The sequence below is a fragment of the Rhopilema esculentum genome, chromosome 3 (genome assembly GCF_057945365.1).
Source record: "Rhopilema esculentum isolate cy_ngs chromosome 3, ASM5794536v1, whole genome shotgun sequence".
In the NCBI taxonomy this organism is placed as follows: domain Eukaryota; kingdom Metazoa; phylum Cnidaria; class Scyphozoa; order Rhizostomeae; family Rhizostomatidae; genus Rhopilema; species Rhopilema esculentum.
This window is the reverse complement of record NC_142817.1, coordinates 4,861,706-4,874,593: the sequence shown is the minus strand read 5'-3', so window position 1 is coordinate 4,874,593 and position 12,888 is coordinate 4,861,706. Positions and strand designations below refer to the sequence as shown.

Genomic DNA, 12,888 nt, shown 5'->3' with positions numbered 1-12,888 from the left:
AAAATTAATATTTCATACGCATCATACTTGTTTTAGATAAAATATCTACAAAAAGTCAATTTCTTCCGAGTCTTATCAAATTAGAAACAACTTAGTTTTTATCAAATATGTTTTAACTGGTTACTTCTGTGATGATTTGCTGGTCTTCATCCGTTTTTATTAAATTGGGGAGGAGGGGGGGGGGGGGGGGGGGTACTATTTGAAAAAGGGAAAATTATTCAACTTGTTGCTTACAAAAGATAGCGCTCATTGGAGTAGGATATTAACTGGATAGGGGGCACACATTAGAGAGAATACTGTATGCTACATTCAAAAGCTTTCCAATTCATAATTTCTTGATTTAAAGGAACAGCTTTCAAGCAGATATTATTAGTTTAACATTTCTTATAGATTCTCTATCAATTTTCCTATTGCAGCAGAAATTTCACGGATATATTATTTCTCCTAAGTAGATCAACTTTGTGCATTATTCTACAATGCACTTTAATTAAAGATTGAAAAACCAAAGAAAAACCATCATTTCTGACAAAGAAGTTGATCATCAATGGGGTGAAAACCAGTGGTGTAGTGCTATCAAAATAACAAGGGGGGCTCTCGCACAAAATGTTGCAAAAAACAACAGCAAAAGTAGAAATTTGCCAATTTTCAGCACAACTTGGGGCAGGGACAGGAGCACGACGAGTAGAGAGAACATCATAAGCATTACTAGCATAAATGTGTTAAGTTCCAGTCCTATTACACCTCTGCTAAAATTACAATTGTGTTTAAAGCACTAAAATAGAGCAATACATTTTTCGTTCTATTTCTTCTGCAAATGGACGTGTGCATTCAGGGACGTCACTAGGGGGTTTTTCAGGTCCTATTTTCTGATAGAGTGGGTGGACCACCCTTCATTTGCCGACATGTTTGAAGCTTTGCCCACAAAGCACCCCTAGATGATGAAAACCCCTTAATATTTAAAACATAATTTTCCTTGAGGGGGTGTCACACCCCTCATGCTCTCTATCGTGACGGCACTTTGTGCATGCCCTTGCAAGGCAACCAATTTCTGTCTTTCAGCATCAATCCAACTAATCAAAGCATCCGTTTTTGCGGCAATGAATGCGTTTCTCATGTCTGTTTGTTAAAATTTCACTCTTTCAGTGTATCTGTTTTCAAATTCTTCTCGTCCTATCGTGTTTGCGTGAGAATACAAAACAAAATGGGTGCTAATGAATGTTTCTCTTTTGACAACGCATCAGCATGAACACCACTAAAAGAATCTGCATCTTTCCTTCGAAACTGGTGGAGCATCTAGCTGGAAAGCCCTGGGAAATTTTTCAAAAGCACTGGTTTTACTGCCAATTGATGTTCTACCTTAGTCACAACAAGCGTCTTTAATTGCATTCAATCTCTACGATATGCTTGTTTTATGGCAACCTCAACTCAAATGGCCAAAGAACCAGGAATGATTTATTAATCATATTTCACTACTCACAGGTACCTTTTCAATGTCGGTTGCAATTTTTTATATTTGTTCCCGTGGTTGCAAACTCGAATACTTAGCAACCAGACTATCTTTTCCTAAAAAGTTAACACCTCTTTCTGATATAATAGTGGAGACAATGAGTCGAGCTAAATTGTGCAGACTTCAAAATTCATAAATAAAGAAGTTGACCTCGGAGTGTTTCTTGTCATAAGGCTGTTTCATAAATGACGATAAGCCTAGACGGAGAGAGAAAGATGCATGAAACATTTTTCAAGTCTTTTCCTGATGAAACGCTTATCACAAATCTTAACTTGACCTTGAAAGACAGATATTTTCAAATTTTTCATGTCCTAAAAATAACACCAGAAGATGAACAAGCATTTTCTCAAAACAAGCCCAAAAAGGTTCTTTGAAAGTCTTAAAACTACATACTTGGCAGAAAGTCTAGCCCATCTGTAATTGAACGCCTGTGTAGGGAGTTTTCCTCTAAGAAGGGTATTTACCTTCTTTTTACATAAATCTGTAAATTAAAATGACCTAGTGGAAAGGCCCAAATTGAGCAAAAGAAGAATCAAGTTTTCCCTTTCATGGAAATGCGTTTTTTCTAATGTTTAGAAATTTTTTAATAATTTTTATATTATTTTGAGTCTACTAGGTGTTACAGAGATAACAAAAAATTGATATTTTAGAATAATGTCTTTCTTTATTCAAGTCAAGCATGATTTGCCTTTTTTGGAGAAATAAGCTCCTGACATCTGCGGGGAAACAATTTTGAGATGAATAGTAATTCCAATAAAATTTAAAGAAACAAAACATCAGTCTTTGTTTTATTCAATTTTAGGCATGGTATTGTCGTTTTAATTCATTTACATAGAGCTAGTGCAAAATTTAATCAGTGATACAATGCAATTCCCTTGTGTTCTATATCTACAAAATATAAAAATGGCTTTGAGAAGAGCCAACTTATTAAGATATACCTTCAGAATCGTCAGAACATTGATCGATAATACTAAGCTAAGAAATACAGTTGTAGGTGGAAATAGGCCAATCAGAAAAGCGAGCACGACTGTAAAGGGCTGCACAATCAGTGACGCTTGCTTATTAAAATTTTACCAACGAAAAGTGTGAAAATGAATTGTATGTAGATGGGTAGATAAAACGACAACGTGGCTCTGCCAATTATCCGAAACACGTCGCCGTTGTAGTTTTGGCACAATCTGGGCTTTTTGCTAAATGTTGTCCAATAGCGGAGGCACAAGTTTTTGCTGACGTTCTATACATTGAAGAGAGCCAGATGAAACGCTTAAATATATCTCAAAATGTCTTCTTTCAAAGCCAACTTATATACAAAGTACCACTTTAAAGTTTGTTGGATAAGAATATTGTGCAATGATGGATCTAGCTGCTTCATGTGTTCCTCACATTCACTCAAGAGCCAATTTTCCGTACCCTGTCTTATTTTTCAGAATTCTTAGTCACAAAACAGCATATAGACACAACAGCAAGAATTCCATGTATTTAGCACAAATAACAGTTTCTATAATCTAAAAGGCTAGGCTATGAAATTCTCATTTTTTGCAGGTGTTCAAAGTTGATTTTACATTGCCTTTATTCCATTACATTCTGTTTCTGGAATCGCTATAGAAAGTTTTTATCACAAACAGAAAATATATGACATAGAAGTCTTCATGAAGGTTGTCTTCCATATAATATTAAAGTTTATGTCTGTAAAACCGAACATAGTTAGCCATTATTAATGTAGGAAAATCCCTTGCAAAATTTCACATTTGAAATAAATTAGGTAGGCTAAAGTTGTTTGTTGCTATGGTGCCAAAATAAAAGATAACCTAAACAAGATATAACAGGAAGAGCGAGGTTGCAAGAGCGTGACATCGTAGTAGGTGGATTCGTGAAACCTTTTGAATCAAAATTTCAGACTGGTGTTGTTTACGTAGCGATGCGCTCCAGCTATGAAATAAAAGCTCGTGAAATTAGCAGTGTTGTTATAGATAAACAAAAAACACATATAAATTGTTTATATATCCTCCTATCTCGCTAGGACCTACACGATACGGGAATCAAAATAGAAAAGTACAAAAGCCACCTCATCTTTTCTGTATGTTTAGAGTGCAACACAAAACATAAAAAAATTAACTCTGAACCTATCCGGTCCTGTCAGGATAGCCTCGTAATGACGTTTGAACTACATTTTTGACAGTTGTAAGATGTCTGCTGTATTTCCTTGAATAAGCGCACTTCCTGAACGAACAATAATTAGACATTGAAGCCCTGCCTCAAATAAGTGTCCTATTATACTTCCAAACTCCCATACCCATTTATTACCAAATTATATGTTTCGTAGAAGGAGCACATAAATTAAAAGCTCAGAGAAACTCAAAAGCTTTTTATCGCCAGGCATTTCTGCAATGGATCTTTGAAGCGTTAAAGTGACTTGATACTTGATAGGGAAGTCATACTGTCTTCTTTACAAAGTTGCGGGCTGTAAAGAAGCATTTGAGATATGTAAAGAAAGACTGTTTTAGTGGTGATCCGCCATGCTGGATCAGAAAGATGAAAGGCCCTGTCCACAGTCATTGAAACTAAACTTGAGAATCCATTCCAAATTGTGACAGAACCTGATGTTGAAGAAGCAATGACAGAGGGGATGATACTGGAAGAAGATGTCGATACTGCTATGAAACTATTTGGCCATTCGAAATTTTTCAAACTTTTTTGGTTTTGAATTATAAAAATCATTCAGTTTTAACAAATTGTCTTTTTTGTTCTTAAAAGTTTTAAAAAGCACCCAACCTCGAATTGACGCCTCTGTAAAACACTGGAATTGATAAAATCCCCTGGGTGCTTAATCGAGGAAATACCGTAGTCTAGTTTTGCTTCTTTTAGGGGGATTTTGTAGTCTCCCTGCATGTTAATATTATAGAGGTACATATGTAATTCAAGCTAGCGAGATTGTTTTTGAATTTAAGCAAAATGTTCCAGACTGGAAAAGCATTTGGATTGAATGATTGTGGTAAAATATTTGAATGAAATGGAATATCAAACTTTGTTATATTCAATTAGAGGCATAATATGGACGTTTTCAATTCATTTACATAGAGCTTGTGCAAATATCAATCAGTGACACCACGCTATTCTCTTATCTTCTACACATACAAAATACAAAAATGGCTTTGAGAAAATTTGAGAGAAGCTATCTGATAGTTGTATTCGGGATTGATAATGACAAATCATTGTGCATAAAATTTTCAGTGATATATTTAAATTTTTAGTGTGATTGAAACTCTTTTTCGATTACAAGAAAACCTTCCTCTGAAAACATTTTTACTTCTTCTAGCAAAAGACTTTCGAGGGAAACCTGGCAGTTATCACCAGCAGATATTTTCGAAAATTTTCAAGGCAAGGAGGCTTCAATCACTTCGAAACGGTGTTTGCTGTTTTATTGAAAAAAAATAACCATTCTCTCACCCAAATCCTGCAATTTTTCTATTTCTCTTTTTCCTGTTTCTCATCTCGAAACCACAGGCAAGGATTACTGTTGCAAAAATATATCTGTTTCCTCGTCCGATTCCATTGCTTGCTAGGAAATTTTTGTTTTAACAACAAAAGTGAATATTCTACAAAATGTTATTCTTGATTTATTCTTGCATGTAAAAAAATGAAAAAAACATTGCAACCATGGTGGAAATCATACAATTCTTTTTTGAGCAGGATATTCAAACAGTGGCAAACGAGGCGATATAAGATTATTCTTTAGAAAATTATTCAAAGGAAAACCAAAAAGAAAAATAAAAGAATTATTCTTTCTGTATACTTTTACATTTAGAAAGGCCATAAATTAGAAGTAGTTCTTCTCCAAAAAATTTTTTCTCTCAGTCAGCTTTGTGCAACTTACCTCCTACATAAAAAGTGCAACTGTATGTGGTTAATTCCCATGGTAACCTTTGCAAAACAAATTTTTAGAAACATAGAGGATTGTCTCCGGGTAACTTTTTTAAGAATTTACAAACATTTGTAACAATGCATGACCTTTTTAAAGCAAAACGTTACCAGCTTATCAACATTGCTCAAATTTTATTTTTTATATTTTTGCAACCTGTAGAATTTATCGGTAATATCCCATGGAAAATTTCGTAAATACCAAGAGGGATATTAGAGAACAATCAAAACAAACAACAAAAGCAAAATTCTGTCAATAAAGTCGGGAAAATTCAAACATCAACAAAAATAAACAAATAAATTAAAACATCAACAACTCAAACATCAAACATCAATAAATAACAATTGATTTGGTTGTAAGCAAAGTGTTGATGTATAGAGACATTTTTAATTCAAATGTATTCCAAAGGTTTGGAAAAAAACAGAGAAAATCTAATAAAATGATATTCAAAAACGAGCCAAGAACAGTAAGAAAAGTATCCATGGATGTCATTGGAGAAAAGGGCCTAGTCCAGTGACGCTTTTGAACGGGTAGCTCGATTGTCCGACACTAAAATGTTCCCTCTACCTATCTTTTCTTCTACTTTTAATAGCTGGCTTTGCCCATAATTAATTCCTTCATAAACGATGGATACATTGTCTAAAAAAGCTAATGAAGTGCACCACTTTTCCATCATGTGAGCCAGAAAATTTGAAATATAGTTTTTTTTAGATTTAAGATTTATCTACTTCTTCAAATACTTTAGAATGTTCCTTCCACCTGTAGTTTGGAGATTTTACGGTAAAATGTTGGTTGGTTAGTTAATCTTAATTTCGTGTATTTCTAATGACTACGTTATTTAAACTATTCTCATTGATAAAAGAATTACAGGCCAGTAAGTGTTCTTCCTAATCAGATATTTTCATTCATCAAAATGGACATATGCTCTCTTTTATGTGGATTCCGAGACAATTATGGTACACAATATGCATTGATGCGCTTAGTTGAAAACTTAAAAATGTATCTAGACGATAAGAACAAGCAAGTATAACGATGATGGATTTATCCAAAACATTTTTATTGCCTTCCACACGACCTTTTAATTGCTAAACTACACGCCTTGGATTCGACAAACAATCTCTGCTGTTATTACAAATTTATCTAAACGAGAGGCCACAAAGAGTGAAAATTAATTTTCAAACAAGCACGTGGAAAAGTGTTACACAAAGAGTCCCGCAGGGATCACTTCTCGGCCCTTTATTATTGAACATTTTTCTAAGCGAGATTTTATATTTCATGATTTCAGAATATCTTTGTAACTACGCCGATGGACTGTAGGTAATAATGTTAATGATATGATATATGGATTAGAAACAAAAGTAGCAACTCTAAATTAATGGTTTGAGGATAATTCATTGTTTTATTAAATGAAGACAAATGTAATTTTATGATATTTGAACATAAACAAACTAGAACTGAAAAATGCTAATGTTAAAATAGAAAATGCCACAATCGAAGAGATAAAAAAGGCCAAAGTACTTGGAATAACTTTGGACAGCAAACTAAACCTTGAAGAACATATAAAAAACTTATATAAAGAAGCGGGTATAAAGATAAATGCTTGTATGAATGAATATAAAAGGTCACTATTGATGAAAACCTTTACACTTAGTCACTTTAACTATTGCCCTCTTTTATGGATGTATTGTAACCGAAAATCTGGCAAACTTATTGAAAGTATTCATAAAAGTGCACCGAGAGTGGCTTACAATGATTTTTAATCAAGCTCTGAAAATTTCACTAACAAAAAAATGATGTCAGGATATATCAAAAGAACCTACAACTACTATCAATAGAAATGCACAAAACAGTAAATAATTTAAATCTAATATTTATGAAAGAAATATTTCAGTTAAATGAAGTTGCATATAATTTACGAAATCAATCGTTTATAAAAAACCGAGCACTGTTACTTATGGGCTAGATACAATATCCTATAGATCTAATGAGTTGTGGAATTCTATACCATTAGACTTTCAATCGACAGAAAATTGTAAAGCATTCAAAATGAAATCAAACAAGCGGATCTTACTTGCTCATGTGGACTACGCACACCATATATTTTTAATATTGGATATTTGTAAACATCACGTTTCTCCCTTTTCCTTGTAAACATCAGTGACATTGTAGTTGTTACAAGTTGGATTATGAGTAGTTAACTAGCTGTTTTTTAGCTATTATTGTGTAAACCAACATTCAATAAAGTGAATTAAAAAAATAATAATAATTGTCTCTGTGATATCAGTTTTGTTTATCATGCTCATGACAAGCTTTTGATATAAATAAAACACATCGAGTTTTCTACGGACAAGTAGTCTGCAAAAAATCATTTGAAAAAAATTTGAAAATTTGAAAAAAACAAGATAATTGGGACGGGGGAACCTTGAAGCAATATGAGCAGTGATTACTAATAAAAGTGTTTCTGTCTTTGAATCAAATAATTAATGAAATGAAAAAGATTCTAGATATTAAAAAATTAAAGCATAAAATGCAGAAAAAATTTATTTGCAGAAATTAAAAAAGAACAAAGTGCAAATTTAGAATATGAATAATTAACTTGAGAAATTTTTAAAAAAACTCATAATAGCTTTGTTGTTCGAAAGATGCTTCAACTCAAACATTTAAAAGAAATTGATGAATAATGAATAAGAAATTAAAGTTTGCTAACAATTTGCTTTTCCTGTTTTAGCAATATTGCATACAATTGAGATCTTGCCTCGTTGCATTTTATGCCTTTAACAAAACATCTGCGGAACAAAGATCTGTTTGCTGCTCTTAAATGGCTCTCAACGTCGTGTTTTTTGGGGCCTAATTCTCTTAAAAATATATCTTTCAGCCAAATTATACATGTTTGTGAGAAAGGGGAGTGAAACCTGGTTCGAAATTCTAGCGAATCTCCAAAGGTGCCTGATAGTTGCATTCTTAATGATAACGAATTCAAAATTAAAAAAACGAGATATAAGAACAATACAACTTCAAAATCACTAGACAAAAGAACACAAGAAAAGTGCAAGTCAAACGTTGGGGAACACTGTCTTCGAACTAAAGTTCATAACAGATAGAGGCAGTGTAAACCATCATATAGAAAACAATTCTTCCATATAGCCAAAAAATCAACAAAGAACACAATCAGAGGTAAGTCATCTGGGAAAATTATCATCAGTTAAGTCATCTTGACTATTATGTAACATTAAGCAATTATCCAGTCTTCATCTTAGGCCATTTGGCTGAGAGAGGGGATTTTACTGAATTTTCTTTTTCCGCTGTCTAATTCCAATTGAAAATTGTAGGATGAATTTATGAGTCAGAGTGAATTAGGAGAGGGTAGTTGGTCTCGTAACTCGTAATTGCCATTCATTTGACTGATGAAAGTTTAGGTTTCGATCAGTGGCGTACCCAAGGGGGGGAATGGAGGGGTCCGGACCCCCCACTTTTCTAAAATATGCTCCTCGAGGTTTGTCCAAAAACGATGTAAAACTCATTGGGGGGGGGTTGTATACTGTATGCTTGTCAATAACAATGGTAAAATGCTTTGCTATTCATCGTAGCTGACATGAATCAAATAATGGGGTAAAATTCGCAAAAAGGGCGTTTCCCTGCATTTGCGAGTGTTTGAAGGGCGTGGTCCAAAACAATTTTTGAGGGCTGCGCCCCAGACCCCCCCCCCCCACTACCGCAGCCCTGGGTACGCCACTGGTTTCGATGACAATACGAACAAATGTTTGTTTGAGAGGCCTAAAAAGTGACGCTCCGTGTTGAGAGCTGTGGAGAATCTTCTTTAGCTTCTGTCAAAGTTCTTAAAGCGATTTTTCCTTGGTGGTGGTTTTCAGAAAGACGACGATCAAACTAACAAGGCAATAATATTATTTTAGTAATGACAAGCGTAATGACAAGCATGCTTTTAGGGAATAGTCTCTATACGAAAGCTCAGGGTATATCCTTCAATGCTATCCAGAGGCCCATATTTTAGACCTCTTTACTGCATTCATATCTGTTTATGTTTTTTGCATACCAAATATATGCATTCCCCGCATACATATTTCAAGGAACTGGTCAATTATGCTATGCATTTGATCAACCATACATATTTTTGAAAACGAGATACCATAAACCGGTCTTTATGTTTCTTTTGCAGGGCAATTTGCGGAAATAAAAACAATGAAACAACGCATATTGATTTTATAACTTTCTACTTTCCTTTCATAACCTGTCAACTAAATGCAATGCTAACGGCACTAAACATTATTTTTCTTTATATCCAAAATGACTAGAAGTATGCTTAAGAAATAGAGAATTATTGTTTTAACAAACCAGAAAAAGGTTGGAGAAAGCGAGAAACTTGAAAACTTTATTTTCTTTGGAAAACCCTTATATGGTATGCAATTCATTGGGCTCAGCTTATTTTATCACATATGCGACAGCTTGCTGCCTCTTGAAAAAAAAATGGTTCTCTAATTTGTTGCATTCGTGTCATTTTTATACCACAGGGTGCTGTTGTGAGCCTCTCGCTCATGACCTTAAGAATGCGACGCATGCGTAGAATGCCTTCAATTTTTGTGTCTTGACGGAGAAAGAAAGTGGCGGGAAGCAATGAGTTTGCAAAGAAAGCTATTTTGAAGGAAAATAATTTTTTTTTGCAAAACCTTGCAAATTGAACAAAGCTGAAAACCCGGCTCAAGCCAGTCAAACCCATGGTTAATAGAAAATCCTGCGATAAATCAAGAAAAAAGAGGAATTTCCAAAAGTAATGATAAATTGGAACACTTACATTCGCTTGTCGATTCACTTTGCAATTTGTCTTATGAATCTGCATATCCTCTCAGGAATCTGCAAAGAGACGTATGAATAAACACAACATTGATCTTTGCTCAATTTATTATTTACTGTGCAGTCTTTGACATGCATGATTTCTTTAACTTACTTTACAAAAGAATAAAGCCACTTGGGTGATATTATCTTATGAATCTGCGAAGTGACGTTTAAATGAACATAACATTTTATTATTCACTATGCTTTCTTAGCCCCGTATGATTCCTTTAACATACTTCAAAAAAGAGTTAGCACTCGGATGATAACATAAGGGTGATGCAACTTGAACGATTCAAGAATTAGCCTATTTTGCTTGTGCCACATTTTTACATGTTACTAATGAAAATTATTGTTTGTTTATTGACTTATTGGTCTGTTATAATACTTGATACCTAAAACACAAAACTGTGCACGCTCTGGTGAATAGAACAGGACGGCTTAAAGCTGAAACTTTCAATCTTTCGTCGACACTAACTTTCAAATTTTTATAGATTCTAGCAAGGCCCGTGTGTTAGGAATATGATCCCAGGTTCTCTGAGATATACACACAATACCAGACACTCGTCCAGTGCTCACCATTTTCAAGTCTCTTTGCCTAACGCACGAACTCAATCCCACAGCTCTTCCTCCCTAGGTCTCGTAAACTTTGGAATGTTCTACCCTCCTCCTGTTCCCCAGTCTACTACAACATGTCTTTATCCAAAACAAAAGTAAACAAATTTTATCTTTCCCCTCTCGTTTCCTAATCCTTTCTCCCTTTACTTTTTTAGTGCCCAGCTATAGGCTCACGAGCCTTCCTCTAACATCTACTATAACTAAAATCACCATATAAAAAAACAAACTCAGTTCCATGTGATTTTGGCAGTGATTGTACCTTTTTGAAGCAAACAAACTCCTGTACACGCCAGAACTACACTTCTGCAAGAAGAATAGGTTGCAATTTGCAACGAATACGATTTGCAATATTAGCATGACTGTTGTGTGTACCGAAAAACTTCCCAGTCTGGGTATACTGAAAAAGGGGACGGGGAATTAACGCTTAATCGCTGCATAAAACGTTTTGTGTGTATACTATCGATGGATAAAACTTTTGCAGGGTAACGTAATGGAGGGCTTCTATATCTAGCATCAAAATAACTGATAAATTGGAGCTTTAAGCATAAAAATGTAGACTTGCACCAGCTGTACTGCCTCCTGCAGGCGTTGAAAAATTTATTTTGAAATACGTACCTTTCATTTAATCGTAACAGCGTCCGGGAAAGTGATCAAACTTTCATTGGCAAACAGGTCACATTGTGGACACCTTGCTCAAACTGACAACAAGAGAATACCGTGTTTTGGGAGTGAAGTTTAATTTTCTTTTGTTTTCAAAGACCGCTGCTTTGGTTGCTGAGCCAAAACTTTTTCTGCATTCCCCTGCTACCAGTGCTAAACAGCATTTAATCAGAGCTCTGCATGACTCGATTCCCAGTAGACAGGGTCAATCTTCGAGAACAGTCTTCTAAATAGTTCTTCCAGAAGAAAGTCAACAATGCTCTCTCATACAATCTTTGCCTCCTAACCTTATTGGGACGTTTCTTTCCAATTTTCCTATATTTTCGGCACTTGATGTTCACTACAGAAAACAATGAAAGACAATGAAAAATTTTGCATGCTTAAAATATAGCGTGCCTATATAAATGCATACCCATATGCATAAATATGTATACATAATGTATGTATATGCATAAATTACCATAAATATAAAAAAACAGGCATGTGCTGCTATGGGAACTTATAATCCTTATCTAAGTAAAAGAAATATTAACTAATACACAAAAATAAAGCCTCTTTCAATCTCCATTCGTTTTACTATGATTTTTTCTAATAAGCATATTTACCCAATGATGTGTAATTTTAAAATATTTTTTAAAGAAAACCTGATTAAGTCTAACAGCTACCTAATCGCTAGTTAAACTCATATTTTCGTTAAGATAACTTTTTTATATTCGACGCAGTGGCGACACTTAGGGAGAGGCGAGGGAGGGTGACCACCCCCAATAATTTAGAGAACAATGGTCTTTTGTTCTAGAACAATTGGTGATATGACGTCATCTTATTAAACAATAGGCTGCCCCCCCCCCCAATATTTGACCAAGTGTCCGCCCCTGTATTCGAGTTCGTAAAACTGAAAGTGAAAAGTACAAGAGGTGTTGGAAAAGAAACAGAGAAACGTAGTATGATAATATAGAAGGCATATATGATTTATGAATGAGCAGATGAACGCATAAGATACCTCAAGCCTTGTGTCTGGGTTCTTTTCTTATTAGTATGGATATATATGCACAGTTATCCTAAAAAATGGCCGTCATCCTAAAAAATTGTGTTTATAAAAATCTGAAAACTGACGAGCTGAACTACAGGGTATGAAATTTATATTACTGAAATCTGGCATGCGTCCATGAAATTACAGAAAAGTATTTTCGGTAGACAAAATATTTTTGGCCTACAAAGAAAAATTGCTTCCCCACAAGTGTTTGACAAAAAAGGTTTTCCTCCTTGACTCTATCTACTGTTGTTTCTTCAAGTTTTGTGTTTCCCGTCAAAATTTCTGCATATTAAATAATTTATCAAC

At 34.5% G+C, this 12,888-nt stretch overlaps 1 long non-coding RNA gene across 1 annotated transcript; it reads right to left on the bottom strand.

The window, feature by feature from the left end:
* Window positions 1–198: 198 nt before the first annotated feature.
* LOC135692460 (uncharacterized) lies at window positions 199–12,832 on the bottom strand. The gene is made up of 3 exons (XR_010516871.2): window positions 11,505–12,832; window positions 10,234–10,292; window positions 199–1,704 (listed from the first exon to the last, which is right to left on the bottom strand). It is a non-coding gene; the product is annotated as an uncharacterized LOC135692460 (long non-coding RNA).
* Between the last annotated feature and the right edge of the window lie 56 nt (window positions 12,833–12,888).